Source organism: Equus caballus, chromosome 1 (assembly GCF_041296265.1).
Source record: "Equus caballus isolate H_3958 breed thoroughbred chromosome 1, TB-T2T, whole genome shotgun sequence".
NCBI classification, from domain to species: domain Eukaryota; kingdom Metazoa; phylum Chordata; class Mammalia; order Perissodactyla; family Equidae; genus Equus; species Equus caballus.
The window spans coordinates 109,282,821-109,309,688 of record NC_091684.1 but is presented as its reverse complement, the minus strand read 5'-3'; the positions used below and the strand labels follow the sequence as shown (position 1 = coordinate 109,309,688).

At 45.2% G+C, this 26,868-nt stretch overlaps 1 protein-coding gene across 16 annotated transcripts in view; it reads right to left on the bottom strand.

Annotated features, from left to right (window-relative positions):
• The window catches only part of SV2B (synaptic vesicle glycoprotein 2B), a 193,716-nt gene extending 167,173 nt beyond the window's left edge, over positions 1 to 26,543 (bottom strand). For 10 of the 16 annotated variants that reach the window (XM_070267173.1, XM_070267133.1, XM_023650705.2 and 7 more), the window contains exon 1: positions 25,026 to 25,183. The gene's annotated coding sequence lies outside the window, so the exon portion shown is untranslated. Of the gene's footprint in view, positions 1 to 25,025; positions 25,184 to 25,759 lie in introns of those variants that run through there. The other 6 variants (XM_023650699.2, XM_023650695.2, XM_023650691.2 and 3 more) reach the window with 6 other exon arrangements.
• Between the last annotated feature and the right edge of the window lie 325 nt (positions 26,544 to 26,868).

The window sequence follows — 26,868 nt, the reverse complement described above, 5'->3', positions numbered from 1 at the left end:
CCTACACACTTCTTCAGGGCACCTCTCTGGGCAACAGTGCACTACACGGTCCCAGGTGACTTCCAGGTAAAGAAGTAACTTCGAGACATACAGGAGACAGACAGCAAGTGTGCTCAGAGCTCAGGATTGTCTCCCCGAGAGATGCTCATCTAGGAGATCCAGCCTGTTCCCACGTAATCGCTCCTTGCTCATCTCTGGAGACCTTCAGTGAAGACATGCCCAGTATAGAGAAAAGAGCACTGGACCAGGAGTCTGAAGGCCTGCATCACAACTCTACCACACACCAACTATGAGACTGGATGAGCGACAGCTTCTCTGTAAAGTGAGCATAATATTTGCTACCTTGCTTGAATTTGTTGTAAAGAGCAAACGAGGTCTACTTTTTAGAAAATCGTAGGCAAATAGCTGGCATTCAACAAATGCAAATCCCCCCCTATTTGTTCCCACAAATAGCACTGTGTGCACAGGGGCCCATGCGTGTTTACTGCACGGATCTTGGCTTTCTAGGTTATTCCTGGATAAACAAATGCAGGCCCTGTGGTTTTATGGCCCACCCACACCATCTCGTCCTTAAGCTCTTATGTAAATAGATGTCTTAGAAAGTGCAGGACTAAGGACAGACAAAAGGTTGGGGAAGATGAGCCCCAGATGCAAAGAATCTTAACTGGGATGTCCAGTTTTGTTACATCACTCAGAGACAAAGTGAAACTAGAAGCAGCAGAAAGGATGGAGGGGGAGCCAGAACTTGGGGCACCAGCTCTGCAGCAAGTGTGCTGGCACGGAACGAGCAGGGGACTGGTGTCCAAATGGCTCACAAGGCAGAAGGATGGAGCAGAGTCAAGCCAGCAGGAGAAAGCTGAGAGATTAAAGAGGATTCAGGCAGAGAAATCAACCCCAGGCACCCCTGCTTTCCCAACTGAGTCCCCAGGCAGCATGTCTGGGACCCCATTCGTGAGCATCATGACTTAAGTCTTGACAGAGGGGAGGGAGGGCATCTTTGATAACCACCTACTCTGATCATCTTACCTGCATCCACAACATCTCTGGCCTAACGGGACATCTATCAGTGAAATACGTTTATAGTACTTGACATAGTGGGAGTTTACCAAAATGGGGCCTCTTCAGCACATATTGGGAATACAGTCTTTGTCGTGAGACTCCTGGAGTCAACGGATAAGCATTACTTTCAAAAATATTATTAATAAAATAGATGTTTCTTGAGGTGGGTACAGAAGGGAAGAGAGTGGCAGAGAGGAACTAATTCCCTGATTGGGATGAGGACCCATGTGGTTCAAGAGAGCTGATCTCATTTGCTTCCATTTTTAAGCCAGCTCCTTTCTCTTCCCTTCCAGCTAGGCGGTGCCCTGTTTGGTCTGCCCATCTGTTGAGTCTACCTTCAGAGAAAAAAGAAAAAATTTTATGAAAGGGTAAAAATTATGAAAGAATATAATAGACGTGAAAGACAAAGAAACGAGATTCTACTCAAGAATTATGGAAGATTCTAGAAGGAAAATAAAAACAATCAGTGATTCTGTCATTGGGTCTCAAGGTCTCAATCCTTGGCTGCACGCTAGGATCACGCTAGGATTTACTTTCTTTAAAAAATTCAGTTTGCCAGCCCCATCACTAGAGTTCTGGTTTAAGTATTCTCAGGAGGGTTAGGAAATTGATTTTTTAAAAAAATAAACTCCTCAGCTCATTCTGATGTACAGCCAGGATTGAGAACCACAGCACTAGATAAAAACTTGCCTAATGAGATGAAAATTTTGACTCTTCTAATCAATAGAGCTCACTAAATTCCAAGGAAAGTTAGCCCTACCCGGACACCTTTTTTATTTCAAAGAGAAAATTTAAAAATAAGTTTTAACATAAAAACAAAGATGTGTATGTTCAGAAACTACTTCCCTGCCACTTTAAACTATGGGAGATAATTTGCAGGAATCTTAAGGGAGGGCATATCTCGCAGAGGTTAACAGCTCAGCTTCAGAATCAGAAAGCCTTGGGTAGGTGCCCAGCTCTGCCATTTACCATCCGAATGATCTGGGGTAAACCAGGAGAATTCAATGAGATACTGAATTTAAAATACCTAAAGCTTAGTACATAGTAAGTTCTCAATTAGGGTTAGTTTCTATTATTTTATTATTATTGTTTTAACATACAAAGCTTTATAAAGAGACCAAAAATAATCATTGAATAATTAAAGAAATAGACCATGTTCTGAAATGCCAAGTCTCACCAAATTAATTTGTAATGCAACTATGTAAATATAAATGTAAATTGTAATGGAATTAAACTGTAATTCCTATCCAAATTCCAACAGGATTTTTTTAAAACAATGTGATGAGAAAGGCAACTTTTGTTTTTCTGAGTTGCTGCCTAGGCATCTTACGGTATTTCAACCCTGCTCACATCCAGAGTCTGGACATTTAGATAAGGACCCAAGCTTAGAATTCTCACCATAAATTCCCACTTTGCTTTTCCCAGGGGACCTTTTAAAATAACCACTTAGAGTTAAGCACAAGAAAAGCTAGTGACCTCTGCCCCAACCATCTTATCAGTAATAGATGCTTGCTACCCTGCTTTCTATCTCCTGCTCGCTTATGACCTGGGATGGAGAACGGCCCTTCTCCCAGCTCACTGTGCCCCCTCGCTTCTAGGATCTGTAAATAATAAATCTTGTGACTCTAATTCTTTTGTGTGGATGTATTGAAACTGCATCTTCAACCAAAATGACCCCCTGGGTTTCACTTCCCCAAACTGGGAGCTCGGATGCGGAAGGGGCTACCTGCCACCCCCGTGTGGGTGGCTTATGACCTCTCATTCAACAGGTCATAATCTGCATATTCTGAATTCAATACACCAGCTCCAGCTTCTCAACACACTTGGCAACAGGATTCAATAATTCAATTCATATGGAAGAATAAAAGGGTCAAAATAGCCAAGGAACATTTTTAAAGTAAAAACAAAGAGGGACTTGTATTGCTAAATATGAAGACACAACAAAGTTATAATAATTACATTAGTTTTGATAGAAGACACAGAGAGATCAAAAGGAACAAAATATACAGGTGGCTTTTCAACTCACTGGGGAAAGGAGGAGCAGTCATGAAATGGTACTGAAGGAACTGATTAACAACAGTTAAGATGGACCAAATATAGACAGGTCCCTACCTCACACTATAAGTCATAATAAAGTGCAAATGATGAACAGATCACCTATGAAATTAAAATAACAAAAACAGTCAAAATTTACAGGTGAATACTTTTCTGATTTTAGGATAAAGAAGGACTTCCTAAGCATGGAAAGAAAGAGATTTTAAAAGACTGGCAATATGAATACATTAAAAGCTAGATTTCTACGTGGCAAGAAGACCATATAAGCACAAAATTAAAGGCAAATAAATTGAGAAAATATTTACAGTAATTATGAGAGTCACTAATTTAATATCCTCAATATACACAGAGGTCTTACTGGCAAATATGGAAAACACTAACACTCAATGTAAAATGGACATAGGGCATAGAAAGACAATGCTTAGAAGAGGAAATACAATTAGTCAATAAACAAAAGTGCTCCATCGCATTAGCAATCAAATAAATGAAAAGTATTTAAATAAGATATTTTCTCAACTAAAAAATTGACAACATTTGATTTTTCTTTTAATGATAATAGTACAAGCAAGGATGCATTGAGGGGGCACTCATATATTGCCGGTTGTAGGGTAAATTAGAACAAACTTTCTGGAAAGCAACTTGGCGGCATGAATAAAGAACTTCATAATTTATAAGTTTTGCTATTTTCCGAATCTTATTCAATTACAAGTCCAACTTTTTTAATCAGACAAAATATTGATAAGCATAAAGAAACCAACTACTGGATGGCAAACTTGGATACCCACCAATTTCATCAATACATTTGGGTAATTCCAAATTCTCTTGCAAACACTAGGCTTAGAATAAGTCACATCTTGTGTATTATATTAGTTTACAATGACCAGAGCCAGGAGGGAGATTCGTCACTTGCTAAATTCAGGCAAGTCACCAAGCGGCCCAGACTTAAGCATAGGAACAAATGAATTGTTCACCACAGCTTTGTCCTCGCATCTCAGATGACAGAGTACCTTAGGCATAGCTTACCTTCTTTCCTCTTCCACTTCAGCCATTTAATCTGTCCCTAAAAGCTAAGAGATTGTCAAATTGGGAAAGGATTTATCTCTAAAAAATACCTCTCACCATTGGGGAAAGCTTGTTCCCCCTGGAAATGCCAACCCTTTGTTCCTTGCAAACATACACTCCAGACCAGCATTTTATTGATGTATTTTGGACATGGTCTTATTCTGAAAAGTGGAGCAACTCAGCTGAACATCCTGCAGAAGATTCCATCTGCTGCCGGCCAGACAGAAGCTGGGGATTAGGAGCAAAAGCCAGAAGCCTCAAGCGGATCAGCCAGCGTGCCCACACCCCTAGGCCCTGCCTCCGCGCAGAGGGAGCTCATTAGCCAGTGCGTGAAATTTGTGAGACTCCAAAGAGAGCTGAAGAGAGGAGGAAAAGAGCTATGAAGAGGGGCCAGAGTGGAGGAAGGAAGTAGACTGATTTTGTTCATTCAAACTGGAACGTGAGTAAAGCATAACAGTAATAACAATGATGATGGGGAGATGCCCCACCCCAGGATTGCTCTGGTTTTGCTGGCCCCTCCGATGCCATCAGCTCATGTGTATGCAGTTTTCTTGGAGCAGTGTTCAGCCTCACCTTGAGCTCCTTTGGCACTAAGGAGCCTCTCAGAGAGGGGCAGCTGGGATCCACTTCAGATCTACCAGCTGTCAATGCTTCTGGCCACCTCTTCAGGCATATTTCCCCCTGTCATGATTCAGCTGCTACTTGGGCAGCCCTGGGGTTCCCACCCCTCTCCTAAGCTTCATGCTTCCTCCTGTGGAGCCTTCCGCACCTTCCAAAGCCCTCAATGGATGAATAGAAGGATGTTCTTTTCTTCCTTTGGCACTGTACTACCAACCATCTTTCTCTACTAGTATGATCTACTCCATTAACCCTCCTGCCTGCCAAAATTTCCAGACTAAAAGTAGGCACCAGGCTCTATGTCATCCTTGCCCCAAACTCCAGGGGCCACGCTAAGCCCTCCAAGGAGCTGTCTCGCATAGCCCACTCTACCCCATTAGTACCACAGGGGAGTGGAGTGTCTGCTGACTTGCAGGTCAGCAAACACTCAGCCAGGGTACAAGACGCCCCATCTGCTCTCCTTGCAAGCATCCCCAATCTCTACCAGGGAGTCTCTCCAAGTGCCTTCACTTGACTTTGTGGGGAGTGAAAAGTCTTTCTCCTCAAGCAAGTACTTCCTATAGGCCAAGATGCCAAAGATCATACCTTCACTTTCCATCTCTATACTTCTACAAACCTGGGGGCTTAGAGTTGAGGGCTCCAAGGCCAGTTGTGATACCTCTTGGAAAGTCATGAGGGACCCCAGTTATTTGTGGCTCACTTGAAAAAGCAGAGTGCCTAAGACTTCTTATTTTCAGATTTGCACTCTGCCCATTCCAGGACAATAGAAAAGTCCCACTCGATATCCTGTTACATAGTTAACTTGCTTGGGTAGATCAAATTATTATTCCCAATTCTTCTCTCCCACGTAATATGATTATAATCCACATTCTTAGGCATGCAATGTTGCAGTGCTTTCCACTGTGAGAGAGCATACTTTCCCACCTCTTTGATGTTGGGTTTGGCCATGCGATTTGCTTTGGCCAAAGAAATGTCGGTAAGCATGATATGCACAGAGGCTTTCAATGTGCTTGTACAGTTTGGCATCCCTCGTGTCCTCCTATTGGCCATGAGAAGAACAGGTCCCTAGTGGCTGCTGTAGCATGCTGGTAGCTGTGTGAGAGACACATGGAGCCAGACGTGAACCTGACCCACAGGATGAAGGACAGCCACTCCAGCTGACTGGCAAACCATCAGTGAGATAAATGACACTTGTTGTGTGAGTCACTGAGATATCTGGGGCTGTTGGTTACGCAGCATTATTATTATGCAGTAATAGCTGATTAATACACTTGCTACATGCCCAACATTATGCTGAGCACTGTATTATCTCATTTAATTTATTTCTCTTGACCACTGTACGAGCTAGGGCATGATTAATATTACCCCTCAGACCTTAAGGGTATAATGCCAAGCAAAACAGGTCAGACAGAGAAAGATAAACACCGTATGATTTCACTCATACGGGAAAGATAAACAAACAGATGGATAAAGAGAAGAGATTAGTGGTTACCAGAGGGGAAGGGGGTTGGGGGAGGGCGAAAGCGGTAAAGGGGCACATACGTATGGTGATGGCTAAAAATACAATGGTGTTGGTAGTGAACACGATGCAGTCCATACAGAAACTGAAATATAGTGATGTCTACCTGAAATTTACACAACGTCGTAAGCCAATACGACCTCAATAAAATAATTTTTTGAATTATCTTTGTTTTATAGATAAAGAAACTGAGGCACAGAGCACTTAAGCACAGTTAGTAAGTAAAGGAGATTAGTTTAAACCCAGTAATCTGACTCCAGAGCCTACACTTTAACCACCGTGGAACATAAAACAGAAAGAGAGAAGGGTGTAGCTCTCTGCTCTTCTGAGTCTGTACTCTGGTGCTGACCTTGGGCTCAAAGCCACAGTGGCTGCTTGCAAGCCCCTATGAGCTCAAGCCTGACCAGATCCCAACGGCTGAGGCAATTTTTCTAGCTCGGTCAGTGCGTGCAAAGAGAATGAGGCAGGCTTCCCTTCCAGAATGCATGACCCTTCCCTGAACTTTGAGGAGGGGAAGTCCCACGGGGAATTCTAACTGAAGAACAATCCTGCCTTTGTGACATGCAGTCATGCAGCGTTCCGCACAGGGCTGCACAGCACACCTCACTCTCCGCCTATTTTGATTCTCTCTAAGCAAATATCTCCGGCTTTTCCTTCTAAAAATTGTTACACAATTGCCAGCTGTCGGGATTATACAAATAACCCGATAATAGCAAAGCAATATGCTGTCCGGTGTTCAGACACCAACACAGCAGCCTGGGGTGCCAGTTCCCATTCACAGCCTGCAAACAGAAGCGGCACAAATGAGAGCCACCCACTCTCTCCCAGGTTGGGAAGAACAGAGTAGGAAGTGGTTTGGTCCCAAGATGGATTTTTACTTTGAAACTTCCAAGATGTTCTATGCACGGGGAGAATGCAAAGTCACGTTCCTTGGCAGAATAACTTGTCAATGTGGTTCAACGATGCACTCCTTTCATTAACCAAAGTTAGTACCCCTCATGGGCAGCTGTGGGGCTTACAGGTCTTCAAGTTATAGACAAGCTAGCAATTTAGAGGGCAAGGATCATGTCTTCCTTGCCTACCACTAACCCCAACGCCCAGCACAGCAGGCGGTCAATAAATATTTGCTGAATAAATAGATGTAAAAGGGATTTAAGGGGGCAGAGGAATCCATCTTTGAATTGTGCATATTTTAATTCTTAATGCAAGATTAGGGCTTGCAAGAACAGGGTATGAACACTGGAACCCCCTAGAAAAGGAGGGAAAGATGAGATACAGCCAGACTTTCAATGTCTGACACTCACCCACAAAGCTAATATTCTGCAATCTTTATTTCAGCAAGGGAAGCCGGCTCAGTGTGTGTGGTGCACATCTGTGGGGTTTCCCTGGCCAGAACCATGCCCCCTTCTTTTGGCAACAAGTCCTCAATTTTCCTTTGAAGAACCCCCCTTCCGTCACTCCACGCGGGACTCATAGTGTGCCCTCAGGTATGGCGTGTGGTCCCAACTGGACCAGGCAGATTTTCTTCATCCCAGAACGGGAATGTTGAGCTGAACTCAAAAAGCCAGAAAAATGGTTGGGGGACTCAGCCCCTTGGGGGTGCCTCCAAATAGCCCATCTATTAGCAAGGAAGCAGGCTGGACTTTTCACAGCCAGGCTGGACACTTCCCCAGAACACAATGTGGAATGTGCATCAGTACTCGAGCACTCCCACTGATCCAGTGTTTTGCTCTTTGAGCTAAGCTCCTTTTCCTGAACCTTTCATTGGAGACTAGCACAGAGCAGAAGAGAGAACTCCAAGCTGGAAACAGCAGTTCTGATCACAAATCTGCCACAGGAAATAATAAGTTACCTCCCCTGTCGGGGCCTCAGTCTCTCCGTCCAGAGTGTGAAGGGGCTAGGATTAAATAACCACAAAGGAGTCTTGTGTGCTGGGTCACTAGAAATTGACCTCTGGAAGCCCTGGTTCTTGGCAACACAAAGCTCACATTGTCAGGGCCAGTGAGGCTTGGAGTTTAAAGCAGTTAATCCCCCGGCTGGATGACTCGGACAAAGAGGATTAACCCTCGGACAAGAGAGTCATCATCCAAATATAGAGCAATCCCAAGCACACACATTAGAAATGAGAAGTGCCCCCACCTCCTCTTGCAAATTCTTGTTCTCTAACCCTTTTGGTGAGCTGATCGATTAACCCTCCAGCTCCCCAAGGTCGAGGCGTTAGACCCTCTCCACGTTCCTCCGTCATCTTTCTCAGTCCTCCAATCCAGGGGTACAGCGTTTCCCCTGTGAAATATGCAGGTTGTTTAAAGCTCCTCCAAGTTTGGTAAATTACTAACCATTGAGCACCTGCTGTGTGCCAGGGACTGTGTCAGACACCAGAGCTACAATGGTAGACAAGATGACACAGTTCCAGGTCTCATGGAGCTTTCAGTCCAGTGGGGAAACACCTACTGAGGGCCATACTCTGCTAAGCACTAGACAATCAGTATCTCCTCACTAAATGCCCCCTCGATAGCCCCAGAAAGTAAATCTTATTAAGACCATTTTACAGATGAGAAAACTCAGACTCTAAGAAGTTAAACAACTTGCCTGAGGTTATGCAACCTATAAGGGTCAGCGCGAGCTTCTCAGCTTAAAAACTATGTGGGACACAGAATGTCCAACTCCAAGAGGGAACCGTAAGGTAAGCTACGGACTCTAGGTGATTATGATGCATCAACGTTGGTTTATCAATTACAACAAATGCACTGCTGTGGTGGCGGATGGTGACAATGGAGGAGGCTGTGCATGTTTAGGGGCAGAGGGGATAAGGGAACTCTCTGTTCCTGCCTCTCAATTTCACTGTGAACCTAAAACTGCTCTAAAAAAATTAAATCTTTAAAAAAATGATAACATCATTTTTAAATGAAAACAATCCCATTTACAGTTGCATTAAAAAGAATAAAATACCTAGGAATAAATTTAACCAAGGAGGTGAAGGACCCATTTGTTGAAAACTGCAAGACGTTAATGAAAAAAATTGAAGATGACACAAATAAAAGCTAAGATATTCCACGCTCATGGATCAGAAGAAACAATATTGTTAAAATGTCCATACTACCCAAATCAATCTACAAATTCAATGCAAAATCTACCAAAATTCCAAGGACATTTTTCAAAGAAATAGAACAAATAATCCTAAAGTTTGTATGGAACCACAAAAAACTCCTGATAGCCAAAGTAATCTTGAGAAAGAAGAACAAAGCTGGAGGCATCATGTTCCCTGGTTTCAAACTATATTACAAAGCTACAGTAATTAAAACAGCATGCTAGTGCCATAAAAACAGACACATAGATCAATGGAACAGAATAGAGAGCCCAGAAATAAACCCACACATATATGGTCAACTAATTTACGACAAAGGAGTCAAGAATATACAGTGGGGAAAGGACACTCTCTTCAATAAACAGTGTTGGGAAAACTGCACAGCCACATGCAAAAGAATGAAACTCAACCACTATCTTACACCACTCACAAAAATTAACTCAAAATGGATTAAAGGAGGCCGGCCTTGTAGCGTAATGGTTAAGTTTGCACACTCTGCTTTGGTGTCATGGAGTTTGCGGATTTGGATCCCAGGTGCAGACCTACACACCACTCATCAAGCTATGCTATGGCAGCATCTCACATACAAAATGGAGGAAGACTGGCAGAGATGTTACCTCAGGGACAATCTTCCTCACCAAAAAAAAAAGAGAGAGAGAGAGATTAAAGACTTAAATATATGAACTGAAACCACAAAACTGCTGGAAGAAAACATAAGCAATAAGCTCCTTGACATTGGTCTTGGTGATGATTTTTTGAATCTGATACAAAAAGCAAAAGCAACAAATTAAAATATTAAATAAGTGTGACAACATCAAACTAAAAAGCTTCTGCTCAGCAAGGGAAATCATCAACAAAATGAAAAGTCAACCTATCGAATGAGAGAAAATATTTGCAAATCATATATCTGATAAGGGACTAATATCCAAAATATAAAGAACTCATACAACTTAATAGCAAAAAAAAAACAATCTGATTAAAAAATGGGCAAAAGATCTGAATGGACATTTTTTCCGAAGAAGACATACAGGTACATGAAAAGATGTTCAATATCATTAATCATCAGGGAAACACAAATCAAAACCACAATGAGATATCACCTCACACCTGGTTAAAATGGCTATCCTCAAAAAGACAAGAAATAACTAGTGTTGGAAAGGATGTGGAGAAAAGGGAACCTTTGTATACTGTTGGTGGGAATGTAAATTAATGCAGCCACTGTGGAAAATAGTATGGAAGTTCCTCAAAAAATTAGAAAGAGAACTACCATATGGTCCAGCAATTCCACTTCTGGGTATTTGTCCAAAGAAAGTGAAAACACTAACTTGAAAGATACATGCACCCCCATGGTCATTGCAGCATTGTTTACAATAGCCAAAATATGGAAGCAACCTAAGTGCCCATCGACAAATGAATGGATAAATAAACTGTGGCATCTATATATGTGTGTGTGTGTGTGTGTATATATATATATATATGCACATAATGGAATATTATTCAGTCATAAAACAGAATAAAATCTTGCCATTTGCAACAACAGAGATGGACCACGAGGGCATTATGCTAAGTGAAATAAGTCAGATGAGAAAAACAAATCCTTATGATCTCTCTTATATGTAGAATCTAAAAAAACTCAAGCTCATAGATATAGAGGACAGATTGGTAGTTGCCAGAGGTGGGGAGTGGAAGGGGTGGGAGAAATGGGTGAAGGGGGTCAAAAAGTAAAAAGAAAAACAAATAAATAAATAGGCTGCATTGCTGAGCAACACCAGAAAATAGCTTACTATTGTCTAGGAAATTGTGACTCCCCCCCAAAAAAGAAAATTCTTTCAATGAAGAAAAACAACCTCAAACTGGATGTAAATTGCATATATACTGAAACTAAACAGTGGCAACAAAGTCATACCTCAAATTCTAAATCTTATCTGCTAGATAATACACATTTATACCTAGATGAAGTACTCCACAATTCAACACATATTACCTATAATCCTAAATATGACAAAGAGTTTAGAAGGTGAAAAAAAAATCTATTCCCATTAAAAAGATTTCCTGAGGCCCCACTCAGAAATTATCACCTATATCTCAACAGCTAGAATTAGATGGGTCATATGGCCATCCCTAGCTGAAAAGGAATCTTAAGAGAAAGCATTTTTTATCTGAGCATATTGCCCTTCCCTCCCTGGGGAAAAAAAAAATGAGGTTCTCATAGCAACAAAGACAAGGGGAAAAAATATTGGGCAGGCAGCTAACAGTGTTTTCCACATAAAAAACTATTTTGCCTCAACAAAACAGAACTAGCTTAAGCAATAAGGAAACAGAAAGCCCAGATGTAAGGATTTCAGAATGAGTTGATTCATAAACTCTGTGATCATCATCTGGAGCCCAGGTTCTTTCCACATCTCTGCTCTGCCACCCCTTAGCATTGGTTTCAGCCTCAAGCTGATAGCAATGGCTGCCACCATTTCAGGTATAATATCTACACATGACAATGTCCAGAGGAAGAGAAAGGACTGTGTTTTCTGTGTGTTTTTCCATCTTAGGAATGAGAAAACCTTTCCCAGAAGCCCTTTTACTAATTTATCCTCATGTTTCATGAGCCAGAATTGAGTCAAATTTCTGAGCCAATGACTGGCAAAGTGAATGGGATTATCGTTGTTGACCTAGACTAAACTGGGTGGAAGTGAGTTGGGGAACCCACCAGTGTTCACTACATTAATTCCTATAGTGTTCACCAGGGGAAAGAAGTCTCACTAAGACCACATTGTGACAAATTTAGAAGCCAATCACTTCATATTAGAATAACAGATCAATAGGATCCAAAAAGAAAAAATAATAAAAAACTAGAAATAGAACGGTTAAGTGTCACTTTTGAGCAAGAATCAAATTTAGGGGGCCGGCCCCATGGCCGAGTGGTTAAGTTCGCGTGCTCTGTTGCAGGCGGCCCAGGGTTTCACCAGTTTGGATCCTGGGTGCCGACATAGCACCGCTCATTAAGCCATGCTGGGGCAGCATCCCACATGCCACAACTAGAAGGAGCCACAACTAAAAATATACAACTATGTACCGGGAGGCTTTGGGGAGAAGAAGGAAAAGTAAAATCTTAAAAAAAAATCTAAAAAAAAAGAATCGCATTTATACTATGCTACACTTGGCCGCCAAACGCCTTCCACACCTTCACAACATCAGCTTTTGAGAATACACTGGCCAATAAATCTCTGGCCATGCCTCTCCCCATGCCCTTTGAGAATCTACACTACAGCATCAGAAGCAAAAAGACTGAATTCACCTGTGAGTTATTTCCAAGCCTCCGTGGATGGCAAGGTCCACAAACAGGGATACACACAACCAACTTATCTGGAGAAGTCAGCTCCACGTGAGGCATATATGCTACACGGTGGTCGGGTATATGCCAATAAAGGTAGAGTTAATGTCCAAGAAGCTTTCCTGACTTGCCTAGCACAGTTCTCAGCCCATAAGATGCTAGATTACACAGCATAAGACAACTAGATCCAACACTCCATTATTCATGTGGCGAGAATTTCCCAGATCTTCAGGAAAACAGATTATTATTTGTGGAGCCTAATTTCTTTAAAAAATGATATGGGATTCTACAAGATATCCCAATCATTTCGTAGAAGTCAGAAACAATGGGGAAGGAACGGGGAAATATTGAACTTTAGTCTTTTCAGAGGGCAGACACTCCCGGAACAGTCATCGGAGGAAAAACTATGTTTAACCTCGTACCCTTTTCTGCATTGAAGGAGCTCCCAGGAAACGGGCAACCCAACAGCCAGCCCTGAGGTACCTTTTTAATCTTTAAGTTCTCAAGAACCATTCTTCTTGATGCTGCACCATGTGTTTTCATAAGCTTACAAGAAACTGCTAATTAAATTTTCAGATTCTGTATTGGTAAAGGGAGGCTAACGGCTGTAACAAATTCTAAACTGTCAGTAGTTTAATGCAGTCAGGGTTTATTTTTTGCACGTGAGACAGCCCCAAGTAGGGCCAGCCAGTGGATGGGAAAAGAGCCTGGGGGAGCATACGTGGAGCTTCAGGGACCAGGCCTGGGAGCGGAGCGCGTCACATCCATTCTCAACGCATCAGTGGACCTGTGGCATGGCCACGCCCGCTTGCAAAAGAGGCTGGGACATGGAGTCCGCGTGCTAAGGAAGAGGCGGACACGGGTTTGAGGAAGAGCTTGCCAGTCTCGGCCACGGGCTCCAAAACTGCATACTTAATACGGGTATTTCTAAATAAAGAAAATAATTCAAAATGCTTACATAGATGGTGGGCTTACAGCTGGATTTTCCTTTCCTCAATTTTCAGGATTATCCATAATGGGGTTGTAATATATCCAAAATGGTGGTGAGAAGGGAAAAGGGGGGAAATCCACTAATTACTAACTCTTGGAGCAGTTATGAGTGGAACCATGTAATCCAGGCAACTGCCTGAGAAATAACGCTACTCCCTGGTCCCCTTGCATCTCTCTCTTCTATTTCAAATACAGAAAACAACTTTCTGCTCCATTTGTTCTGGGCGACTGCGGTCTAAGGGCTTCCTTATATTTCCTAAATGTCTTCCATGCTCTGTTGGCTCTTTCTATACCTTCAAACATCTCTAAGACATCAATCACAGTTTCCACAGCTGTTGCTTCTCTAGTTGGATGGATGTCTGTGATGGAGGCTGTGTCAGACTTCTGATCCACTCAACTGACCCTGAGCAGAGTCTCGTGGCTGAAGCACAGGACAGTGGTTATCTCACCACTCACAGACTACTTTAAGGCACCAAGACCATCAGCTTCTCCATTATCTCAGTGGGTCTTGAGTTTTTTCCTCCTCAGCACACCTGATGATAACCTTTAAACCCCCGAGAGATTCCACTGGGTCTCCATGCCACTTTCCACCATTCTCCCCATCCTTTTCTCTCCCTCTTCCACTCCCTGGCCAACACCACCTCACAGCCCAGGTTTTAGCCACATCAGACTGCCTAGTGTTCTCAAATCAACCAAGCACTTTGAGATCTATGTGCTTCTCCTCAAACTACTTTCTCTATCAGGAACACCCTTCTCCTCCCCACCCCCCACCTGGAGAAGCACCCCTCCTTCAAGGCTCAGTTAAGCAGTACCCCTTCATCTGGTCCAATAGCCTTTACTGGCCCTCAGTTTTCTCTCTTCATTCAGCAATAGCAACTGCTTATAGTTGGTGCTCCCACAAGCATTTACTTAGTATATACCTCCATGATATCACCTTCTCACCTTGCATTATAATTACTATTTAATGAGCTTCCCAATGGCACAGCCCAGGCATGCAGCCCGTATAAGACCTGGCCAACAGAGGAAGCTTGGCCCCCACCCAAGTCATGATCCTCCTTCTCTGATGAATCAGAGGTTGTGGGGCCAAAACCATTGACCATGTGAGCTCTCAAGACAGGAAAAAATGGTATGAAGAGGTTGTGACCTGTGCCCTACTTTTATTGTGCAGACAAGTCACCCAGAGATCTTGTTAAAATGCAAGTTCTGATTCAGCAGGTCTGGAGTGGGGCCCGAAATTCTACATTTCCCACAGGCTCCCGAGTGATGCTGATGCTATTGGTCCCATCCTTTGAGTGACAAGGCCCTGAGGTTTGTTTCCCTGGGCACATGAAGCACCTGGGGCAGCAAGGGAGACAAACCTCAAAGACCCCTGCTTCCAGAAGATGAAAGGTTTCAGAGAGAGAAACAGAGACCCTTCCAATAAGAGAACGGCTTCAGAGACAAGGCCTAGAACGTAGCAGTGGCCCAATAAATATTTGTGGAAGAGTATGGTTTGGGCCTGGGCCCAAAATCAATCTTAGAGTCTAGAATTAATGAAGTCAATTATGCAGAGGAACACAGATTTCTCTCAACTCCTCCTTGGGGAAGACAGGAAACTGGTCTCAAAGTTATAGAAGAAACGAGTTATGAGCCATGGAGCACTGAGTTAGGGCCCGTTATCATCAAGGACGCTTGAAGTTTGACCCCTTTCACAGTGAAAATATCTCCAGCTTCAGGTAAGTACTGGCCCTGAGAACAAGCCTACAGTAGGGCAGGTGGACGTATGAGAGAAGGAGAACAGCTCCAGAGGCTGGGAAGCAGGTGGGTCTGGAGCCTGGTTTAAGCCCATTGGGCACTAGCTAGATACTTGCAAACTCCCGTCAGAGACAGTGTGTTGTCACAGCAAGAGTGGGGGACCCTAGAGTCAGGGTTGCACGTTGAGGCCCAGTGCCACACCCAACAAGCCTTCACGGACGAGGTTGGGAGGGAACACAGCACAGGGCAAAGAACATGTTCTAGGGCATCAGGTAGCTTCTTTAGTAGACGCTAAACTTTGGGCAAGTTATCTAACTCCTCTGAACCTCCATTTACTCCATTATAAAATGGAAACAATAAACCCCCACTTTACAGGGACTGTGAGAATTAAATGAAATCATATGTGCATAATAATAATCATTATTGTCACATGATCACGCTTCAAGCTCCTAGAGGAACAACAGCTGACGCATATGTGCATCCCCAGTACTTAGTACAAAATTAATGTTGGCTGTAAAATTAAACTTCCCTGTTTCCATTTCTTTATCTATAAAGCGGGAATAAAACAGATTTACAGGCTGCTAAGTCAAGGGCTGTCATGAGGATCCCACGCTCGGGACACTAAAGTGCTGCGCCAAAGCTGGTGGTGAGCCTTATAAGCTGAGGGTGACTTTTCCCTCCCATTCTCAGATGGGCAAGCCCTAAGCATGACCTTGTCTCTCTGAGTTGAGAGCACAGGGGGCAGACCAGAGTCCTGAGCAAGCTCCAGGGAGTCTGGGGTGACAATCTCTATCTGGAGTGGCAGCTGCCATAAATGGACCTGAGCCAGTTGTTGGATTCAGGACGTGGCGTTGAATACTATCTGCCCTCAGTGCGCTCACTGGGAGGCAGGCACCGTTCTAGCCCCTTTGTGCAAGTTAACTCATGTCTTATTCTCCATAAGTCTACAGAGTAGGTAATACTATCATCATTCCCGTTTTACTGATTGGGAAACTGAGGCAAGAGCTGTTAAATGACTTGCCCAAGATCTCACATTAGTAAGAAGCAGAGCCGGGCTGGGAACCTAGGCAGACTGGCTCTGGAGCTCTTTGCCTTCTACCATCTCAAAGAAGTCAAGAATCCAGGAACTGACTAGAAGGTCGACTCCGCCAGAAGGGGCCTTACTTGTCCGGAGGAAATGGGCTGAAAGTAACAGGATGCCAACCTGGGAGTGACACAGGTAAAAAACTGAGAAATGTGATAGAACTAAGCTGGCCTCTGAGAGCCCTCTGTGATGCCCCAAGATCCTGCACACTGGGCCACTTGGAAACAGGAGGCCACCAATCCTGTGATGTGAGGACTGGAGCCTGGCACAGCTTCCATGCCAGAGATTGGCCAGCACCACCAAAAGAAGAAAAGAGAAGTCATCCATCATGGGGAGCCAGAGGAGAACCTGGCTCAGCTTCCCACCCTGTTTCCCTATTGCTTCTGACCCTTTCTCATCTACCTCCGCTTTGTTCCACTTGAGCTTGTCTTCTGTGACTTAAATTTTTAAGCTACTGCTTCCCTTTAGCTTCCCTTTCCTTAAAGCTTAAGTTTATGCTTTGCTTAAAAAAATAAAAGTGGCTGCATGTAACCCATGGACATTTAAGCAGCCACGGGTGGGATGCATTCATCACTCATCATAGGAGTTGGTGTGGAACTGAGTCCCTCGAGCTCTCCAGGGCCAAGGTCAGGAGCTCCTGACATTGTCATGATCTCTCCAGCCCCATCCCCAGGCCCAGCCCTCTGCCCAGAGCAGGCCACCCCACAAGGCCGTTTCCTCTCCCTCAGAGCCGCCTACATGCCAGCTGGGCTCCATTCCTCAGCACCATCTGCTGCAGCGCAGATCAGGCGAGAGGCCACGGTCAGATTCTGTGCATGGCAGGAGAGCGGGGGCCGCAGGCAAAAACAAGAGCAGCCTCCCTGGGCCTGGGCTGTGGGAGCTGGCAGGGGAATCCCAGAGGAGCTCTCAGAAGAAGCAGTTGAGGAGCCTAATCAGGCTCTCAGCTGCCTGGGAAAACACGTTGTGCTGTTTCAGAGGATTTCTAAGCATAATAACGAAGGAGACCCAGGCCCTGTTTTCCCAGTCTCTCTTATCCTCTACCCTCAGATGAACTTATGTGGCTGTGGCGCTGACTTGGGCTGGATCCTCTCTCCATCATTAACTTACTGTAGGATCTTAAATAAGTCATTGCCTTCTCTGGACTCAGCTCCCTCCTTTGCCTAGTAAGGAGTTTAGATTCCTGCTTTCTAAGGTTCCTTCAGCTCTAAAATGGGAAGACCCCATAGCTCAAATAAGTCCTTCCATTGCCTTGAGCTTGCTCTGGATCTGAAAAGAAAGCTGCCCATGAAATATTTATTAAAACAAAACCTGCACACTCAGAAATAATGATGGATGGCACGTTTATCCAAGGTCATGTTCTGTTCCTTCTTCTTAGCAATATTCATTTGCAGGTTTCTGTCATGGAAAGACCTTGAAAACTCACACCTTTCCCTGCTTGGGTGAGTTTTAGGAGCCCAGAGCTCCTGCCAACACAGGCATCATCTGGGGTTGACATAGGAAGCAGTTAATGGCACCCAGCTCCCAGCATGAACGGCCAACTTCCAGGTCCAGACATCTGTGATTCCAGAAGGCCCCAGTGGTCTTCAAAATTACCTTCTCTTGCATCTATGCAGAGCTGGAAGCAAAAGAATTGAGTTGTCTGTGATTGCCTTTCTCTGGGCCCCAGGTTTCCATCTATAAAATGGAAACGGGAGAAAGGAGGTGGCCTATACCATCTAGCTCCTAGAAGAGGTCAGTTCAACTCTATCTCTGAGGGATTACACAGTCACTGGTTAGGGGAGAATTTTCAATTGCCTTTTGGGCAAAGAAAGTTCATGCTACTCTCTTCACTGCCACCCAAGACAGAAGCAAGCTCGAATGAGTAAAGGAAACAGGAAGTGAGTGGAGCTGGAGTTTCTACAGAAAACCGGAAGACTTGCTAGGACCACAGGCTCCTGTTTGGTGAGTTGAAGGAGAGTATCCATGGTGTGGTCTCCGTTGCTAGAGCACGAGACACTGTTGGGTGAGCTGTGATCAATGGGCAACACAGCAAGGGAGCTGTAGCCTTTGCTGCTGTTGTGTCTGAGGGCTCCAAGCGAAAGCTGGGCGCGTTTCCTTGATCTAAAGGAGGCCAGATTGGCAGCAAAAGCACAGAAGTGGGGGGAGAGAAACCATTAGCTGCTGAGTACTGACTAGGTGCTGAAGACTTAGCCCATCACTGTCACTTACACTCATTTCTTGCCCAGGCCAGTGAGGAATAACCAGGAAGAGGCTCAGCCACCAATGCAACCATAACAGCATTTACTCATTCATGATGTAATAAATATCTATGATGTGCCTGGAATGGAGAGAACAGCAGACTTGTCCAGTAGAAGACACCTGGGGCAGATTCTGTGGAAGTAATGCCCAGAGGCATCTGATAGGGAAATCTCTGCATCTACATAATCCAAGGGACTCAGAAATTTTCATCATGGAATTCCAACAAACCATGGACGTCACAGAGATGAGCTAGTGGGCTTGGCTTATTGCAGAGAATAGAAGGTTGATTCCCCTCTGAGCCACCTTGGAAATCTCTAGCCAATAAGGCTGATTATTATCCACTTGTCTCATTTGGAACAGCATGGCCCCATGCAAATAATCTTCTCAATAGCACTGGCAACATTAAATGACAGGTTCTCAATTCTCTCTTCACACAGAAACTTTAAGTACCTCACCAGGTACAGTGATCCCTTAATCGACATTTAGACCAACATATTTCCAAGTCCAGGAGCATAAAGGGAACTGGAAAGAACTTGAGTATTATCATCAGCGTCACCATCATCATTTTACAGCTGAGGAAACCAAGACTTGGAGAAGTTAAATAACTTGCTCAAGTTTACACAGCTAGAGAGTAATGAAGCTTGAGTTCAAACCAAGTTCTGTCTGATTCCAAACCCCATCGCTCCATCCTACCCCCAACCTGGTCAGGCCTATTACCCACTCACAAAAATGGAGGTCAACTGGCTATCTCTTTCTCGTACTTCCTTCTGGACTTCAATTCTCTTTTTTATCCCACTATTGGCTCTCTCTCGCTCGCTCTCTGTCTCTGTCTCTCTCTCTCTCTCTCTCTCTCTCTCACACACACACACACACACGCACACACAGGAAATGACTTTCAACTGTAGCACCTACTTTTTTTCCCACCTTCCGCCCCCAATATCTTTGCAAACAAAACTCACACTCATATTCAGCCACACCATGGGGAGGAAAGGCAGGGTACCTAGAGTTTGAGACTGAGGTCATTCCATCCCTCTCCTTTCCCTGTAAGGCTACTGCCTATTTCTCTCCTTTTATAAACAGGAACACATTATGCAAGACGCTGTGGATGTGGGATTTTTCAACAAGCCGGTGACACTCTTTCGCTCGGCATAAAATTGATTTAAATAAGTTTCTCCCTTTTACAAGATTCTTCCCTGATCCTGCTTAATCTTAAATTAAGAGCAGTATAATAATAACCCAGGAACATCACACCCCTGAATTTCAACCACTTCTCTCTGGAAAATCTCGTCTCCTTTTTTGAAAGTACGAGCTATTTTTTGGTCTCCACTTGTTTCTCTTTCTTACTTGTCACCACACATTGCTTTCTGTAAGGTATAAGCAATTGGAGGCTTCACATTTAAAGTCTGTTTTTAGTCCACAAGATCTACAATAAGGCTCCCAGGAGACCTTGGGAAGAAAGGAAATAACCTCAAGGAGTTACCCTTCAAGAGCCACTGAAGCAAAGATCTGCAGTCACCTCCAGTGATAAAAGGGTTCCATTCATTCACTCAGTAAATATTCATTGAGCACATACTATGTGCTAGGCAATATTCTGGGCACTGGTGATACAGCAGTGACCTGGCTTATTGAAGGGAAAAACAGATAACATGCTAATGATACTCAAATGTGTATCTCCTTCTAGGACCTCTTCCTTCAACTTTAGACTCACACATATAACTGCCTACTTAATATCTCCCATTGGATGTCCAGTTGAACCCCATAACTGTTCCTTCTCCATCTCAGTAAAGGGCAACTCCTCCCAGTTACTCAGGTCAAAATATGTGGAGTCATCCTTGACCCCTGTCTTTCTCTCATACCCTAAATTGAACCCATCAAACCCACCCGCAAGTCCTCTCTGCTCCATCATCAAATACATCCAGAATTGGACTTCTCACCATCACCGCCATACCCTGGTCCAAACCACCATCACCTCTCATCTGGATCACAGTGGCCTCCTGACTGATCTCCTTGTTTCCACACTTGAGCCCTCAGAACCTCTTCTAAGGTCTAAAGCTCAAGTGAGCATTGAAAACATAAATCAGATAATGGCAACCTGTGCTCACAATTCTCCAATGGCCTCCCATCTCGCTCAGAGAGAAAGCCAAAGTCCACACAAGGCCCTATAAGACCCTGTATCACCTAGCTCCCTGCTATTTCTCTGATCTTACCTTATACCATGCTCCCCCTCTCTCAGATCCTTCTACCTGAGTCTCCTGGCTATTCTAGAACATGCCAGTACTCTGTTGCCTCAGGCCCTTTGCACTTGTTTCCCTGCCTGAAAGGGTCTTTCCCCAGATCTCCATCTGGCTCACTCTTTCACTCCCTTCATGACACCTTGATGACTTTATATAAAGTGCCCACCCCCTACTCCTCCCTACCCCCCACCCCCACTCAACTAAGCACTCCATCCTCCCTTCCCTGGTTCAGGTTCTTTCATCACCTGATATTACACATTTACTTGTTTACTTACATATTATGTCTCCCCCAACTAGAATGAATGCTTCATGAGGATAGATCTCGTTATTTTCACTGCTGTCTCCTCTGCCTATAACATGCCTAGCACATAGACAGCACTCAATAAATATCTGGTGAATGAATGACTGACTAAAGAAAAATAGGTCTACAGTTGGTCACACACGGAAACACAGAAAAAAAGAAAAAGGAAAAAAGGGTAAGTTGCAGACATTGCTCATTCAAGCAAAGTTTAGGAGAAAAGAAGCCTTAGCCAAGGGGACTTTAAATATTAAGGTCCCTAGGATAGATTGATTGCAAAAATATCCCCAGTTCTTCCCCTCCCTGTATCCATGCTCTTTGCAATGTGACTGTGCAGCAATGCCCATCAAAAAATGCCATCTTCCCCTGCTTCTTCACTCTGGGCTGGCCTTGTGACTTACTTTTGTCAATAAACAAGGATGAAGTCACAGTGTGCCAGTTACAAGCTTAGGCCCCAAGAGGCCATGCGAGTTTCCATTCTCTTGGACTCCTGCCGCTACTATGTGAACATGCCAGCATCGCCCACTGGAGGCTGAGAGACCACATGGAACAGAGCCAAGGCATCCCAGCTGAGGCCATCCTAAAGCAGCCAGCCTTCGGCCACTCCATCAGCAGACCAAAGCCACATGAGCAAACCCAGCTGAGATCAACCAAGCTCAACCCAGATCTGCAGAACTGCCCAGCCAACCCACAGACATGTGAGAAAATAACAAATGGTTGCCATTTTAAGCCACTAAGTTTGGGGGAGGTTTGTTCTGCAGGCCTGTCGGCAAGATCAGCCCCAATGTGTGTGATGAGTCCCAAGGGTAGGCATCTCAGCTGCTTTGCTCTGGGTAGGTGCTCACGGGGAAAACTTCTTGTGATTTAGTTCTCACAAAGGGGCGTCTGCAGGAAGAAGACACACTAACCATACCACACCATGTCTCAGCCACTGCAAATCAGCAGACCGGCATGCAGGTGAGCAAGGTCACTGTGATGTGGCCCCAAGAGACAGATCAGGTTTCTGAGGCAGCAAGACTAAAAGCCATGGGGGAAATTCACAGAGGTAAATGTCACCTTCTGAAGTAACTTGGGGGACACCCGGGCAGCTACCCTGACCGTGACCCAGCCTCGCCATATCCTATTTCAGAGAAACTTTGACAAGATTCTCAGGCATCCAGTCCCATTTCTGTCGGTGGAGCACACTGCAGTAAACCTACTGCATCAAGGACGGCCGTGGGATGGAGCTCTCAAATCCCCAAACACGCTCTCGAGAGGAACAAACCTCAAAAGGACACGGCAGCAAACTGCGACTTTCACAGGAAGCCTCCAAGATGGAAGGAAGTCTCAAATAAATGCGTCATATGATATTATGTAAATGCATTCCATGGTACACCAAAGGCCAGTATATTTCCATTTGATTCCGACACCTTTCCATAACCATAGAAACTATTATTGCTCTCAAAGAAAAAAGAAAAACAACCAGCAAGGAGAATACCTGCAAGACTATTCAATAAAGGAGACCCTTTCTTTCATGGTGGGGGAAAGGAAACTAACAAAATACTAAGGTTCAAAAGAAGCACAAATACAGTCCTTGATGTGGAGGAAACGCATCAGACACTGTTTGCCACTTGCTCCCTAATTCCTGTGCCTCTCGTCGCCTTGCAAAGATTTATGCCTCTGCTTGCTGCGTTCATTTACGCTCTGAGTGACCACAGGAACCTATGTCTACCACCCAACCTTCTAAACGTAGAGTGTAGAATTCCAGCCAATTCCTTAAACCAGAGCTCAGGACATAAATCTGAGCGACAAATAGAAATTACAAGAGGCACTACCCCAGTGACCTTGCTATGCTACCCCTCTGACCTCAAGTCCTATTGCTGTTCCCCTCACTCACTCAACCTCAGCCTCCCTGGCCTCCTTTCCAATTTTCTCATGAACATGCTTCTCTCCCGCATCAGGGTTTTGCAGGTGCTGTAGCGCTGCCCACAAAGCTCTTGCTCAGACATCTGCCTGGCTTGCTCCCTCACTTCCCCAGGGGTCTGGTCAAATGTCACTTCTCAGCAAAGCCTTCCCTGACCAAGCCGTATAAAAAAATAACCATGCTTACGCTACCTTCTGGCAGCACTCCCCATTCCACTTACCCTGCTTTATTGCTCTCCCCTATAATGCGTCATAGGCTGATACACTATCTAGTTATTTATTTGTCCATTATCTTAAACACACACATATACATACACAAGTTAAGCTCCTTGAGGGGCTTTATTTACTTCAATTCTGCACACATAGAGCAGTACGTGACACATAGTAAGTACTCAGGGAATGAAGTGCCATTTCTTGAGTGCCTGCTTTGTGCCAAGCAATTTATACATGACAATCATTTCACAATGAACAGATATTTTTAAGCACCTACTATGTCATTATTATAACAACTCTATTGTTAATTCCATTTTACAGATCAGGAAACCAAAACTCAAAGAGAGGCAAAGTAACTAGCCCAAAACACTTGCCTGTGTCTGAGCATCAAAGCCCGTGCTCCTTGCAATGCGCCAGCCTGCTTTTCAAATACCTCAATGATGGTTTAGGTTACAAAATACATGTGATATGCATCTCTGGCAAACATACATAACACAAGAGCTCTTCATTTTATCATTTTTTAGCTTTTGTCCAGGAAGAAACATCCATGAGACTGGATTTTCATCTCCCAGAGAGGACTGGTGGTAAGGGTTTTAATTTTCCTTTATTCCACCCATTTAGATATAATCAAGGTCAGAGCTTTTCTTTTGAACTGGGCTGGGACAAGCACAGACAGGTCAGGCACCCAACGGGGAAAAAAGCAGAAGTTCTGCTCAGAAAATCCCTCAGAATCTTCCAGAATCCCTGATTTTGTGAAGCACTGCTTCAAAACCTTCCTGGTCCTGGAATGTAGGAAAACAATCCATTAAAATAAATAAATAAATAAAAAGCCTGGCCTGCCTTGGGCACACTCCTCCTTTGGTGTCAGCCTGTGTCTGCGTCTACTGGGGTCTGGTCACGTCCGGCAAACACCAGCCCTGTTGTGACTTGAAAAGCTCTGCCCATCCAGTGGCCGTGATGTTGATGGGGTGGGAGAGCGATGTGGGTCACTCACAGACCAAGGACCAAGGGAAGAACCCAGTCCCTATTTAAATCTATGTAATTCCTCATCTGTGAGGGTTTCATACTAAAAATAATCACTGTCATAATTAATTCCTCCCTCCTCTCTGCTCCCGCCGCTCTGTTTTCACACCTGCATTACTGAACTTAGCACACTTCATTATTACAGGTGCTTCTCTCCCACCAGGTGTGAGCTTCTGGGGAGCCCGCACTTTTGTTTTCATCATCTCTGCATCCCCAAGGATTAATCTGGCCTCTGGCACACACTAGGTGCTGGATGAGTCTTTGCTGACTCAAGAAAGATGCAGAATGAGCCTGTACTGTATCTACTGCATCGACTGGAGCAAGCAGGACAAGTCACCTCTTCTGGAAAGGGCAGGAAGCAAAAACATAGAAGAGACCAGAATGACCACTGAGCTGGCTACAGTGCCCAATTCTCCCTCGCACACACCTGTCATCCCTCACCTGCCATTCCCTGAGCCTCAAACCACCCACATTTACCTCTCAAACAGGCTTTTTTAAAAAACGAGCAGGCACCTCTTAGAGCCCACCCCACCCCTCCCGACCTGAGCTGCTCTTATCAGAGCTCAAGAAGCTGACTTCAAGTTACCTTTAAACGGAGCTAGTTTGCATCTGTGACTTCTGGATAAAGGATCGTGTTTCAGCAGCCCGGCTGAACCCTGGACAGCAGAGATCTCTAACACCCGTCTGCGGAAGAAACGGCAGTGCCTCGCTCCTCCCTGGCTGAACGCATTTGCTCGCCCAACCCTGCAGAACAAATCATGTTCTTTTCCTTGCGCTAAAATCCATCTATAAACAAATCCTCTCTGTGTCCCTAAGAAACGGCTCCCACGCCCGCGGAGGGCGCCCTCCACATACAGAAATACACACTCACAAACCCCAACCCAGAGCCACCAGGTGTAGGCATGTTTTTAACCTGTTCTTTCAAAACAAACCAACAACAACAGAATCCATCTAGTAGGAATCGAATTGAAACTAAAAGCGGTGGCTAGGAAGCTTACGGAAACAGTTATAAATGTCAGCAGCCTAAGTTGCAAAACTATGTATGGCGCTAACAGTTCAAATAGGGTTTAAAAACAGCCCTTGGGGATGCCACCTTGAAAGAAGCGCGCAGCCCCGGGGCAGCGGGCAAGTCCTTGCTTTTCGGCGCCCGCTTTCCAAGCGCCTTCCCTGCCTTTTGTGCAATTTACTATAAACAACATTCAGAGGCTCCGGCGTGTACGTTTCAGCCCCGGCGGGCGAGCTTGGGAGCCCCCAGGAGCGCGCGGGGTCCGTGCCCCGGCCGGGTCTGCACGCACCGGAGCAAGCAACGCCGTCCCCTACCTGGGTGGGAAGTCCGCGGGCGGCCGCCTCCGGGTGCGGCGGGGCAGCGTCCGCCCTGGCGGCCCCGCCAGCAGCTCGAGCTCACGCGGCGCTGGGGCGATCCGGGCCGAGGCAGGAGTCCGCGGGTGTCACACCTGCATCACCGCGCCCACGCCGCCGCAGCCGCCTGCCCAGGCGCAGCGCGCAGCGCGCCCCCGCCACACCGAGCGCCGCGGGCGCGAGGCTCCTGGGTCCTCTGTTCAGCAGGATCAGATCCTAACCCGCTTTCTTCTCGGCCTGGGCATTAAAGGTATTCGCGGCCGGCAGCTGTTAGCTTCTAAATCCCCTTCTGATTCAAGGTTTGGAATAGCTCAGTGGAAAGGGGACCCAGTGGGGCCCCAGGCCCTCCGGATTTGCAGACCGATAGATATTAAACTTCTTATTCCTCGAGTTTCGAGTTTTGTACCCAGGTGATTATGGTCTTCATCTCGCTTTGCTCTCTCCACCCCGCCTGGGGCGAGGGGGCGCTGTGTTCGCTTTTCACCAACTCCCAACTAGGATAGGTCAGAGAGGACTCAAATTCCTGGGAAGGGGAATCCTCTGATAGTGCCATCCCAAAAGTATCTTAGACCACGGATGCAATTAAATCGCTCTGTCCTCGTTACCTCATCAGGGAACGTCAGGGGACTGAAAAGAACCTACTTGGTGAGCGGGAGGAGGGAGGAAGACTTGGAGGGTGTGATGCGTTACAGGAAGCCCTCCACGTGCACCTGTCTCCCTCCTTCCAACCCTCGACTCCACCCACGAAAGAGCTGAGCAAATTCAACTCCCAAGGCTCACCCTGCAAGGAAAGGCTCCTCCCAGGAGGCAGTGTGAAGCAACGAAGGGACACTGGAAATTCAGAGGAGACATCGAACAGCACAACTCACCAGGCGCTGGCGTCGTCTAGGGTCTGGAACTACATTCCTTTCTTAATAGGGCTAAAAGGAATCAAGTCCTGAAAGTCTGTTTCCTCTTCCCCACCCAGCACACCCCACCATCATAAGGTCTTCAGTTCCACCTCCTCACCATCTCTGCAATCCTGCACTGATGGCCAGCTCCTCTGTCCCTTCCCTACTTCAGACCCCCAT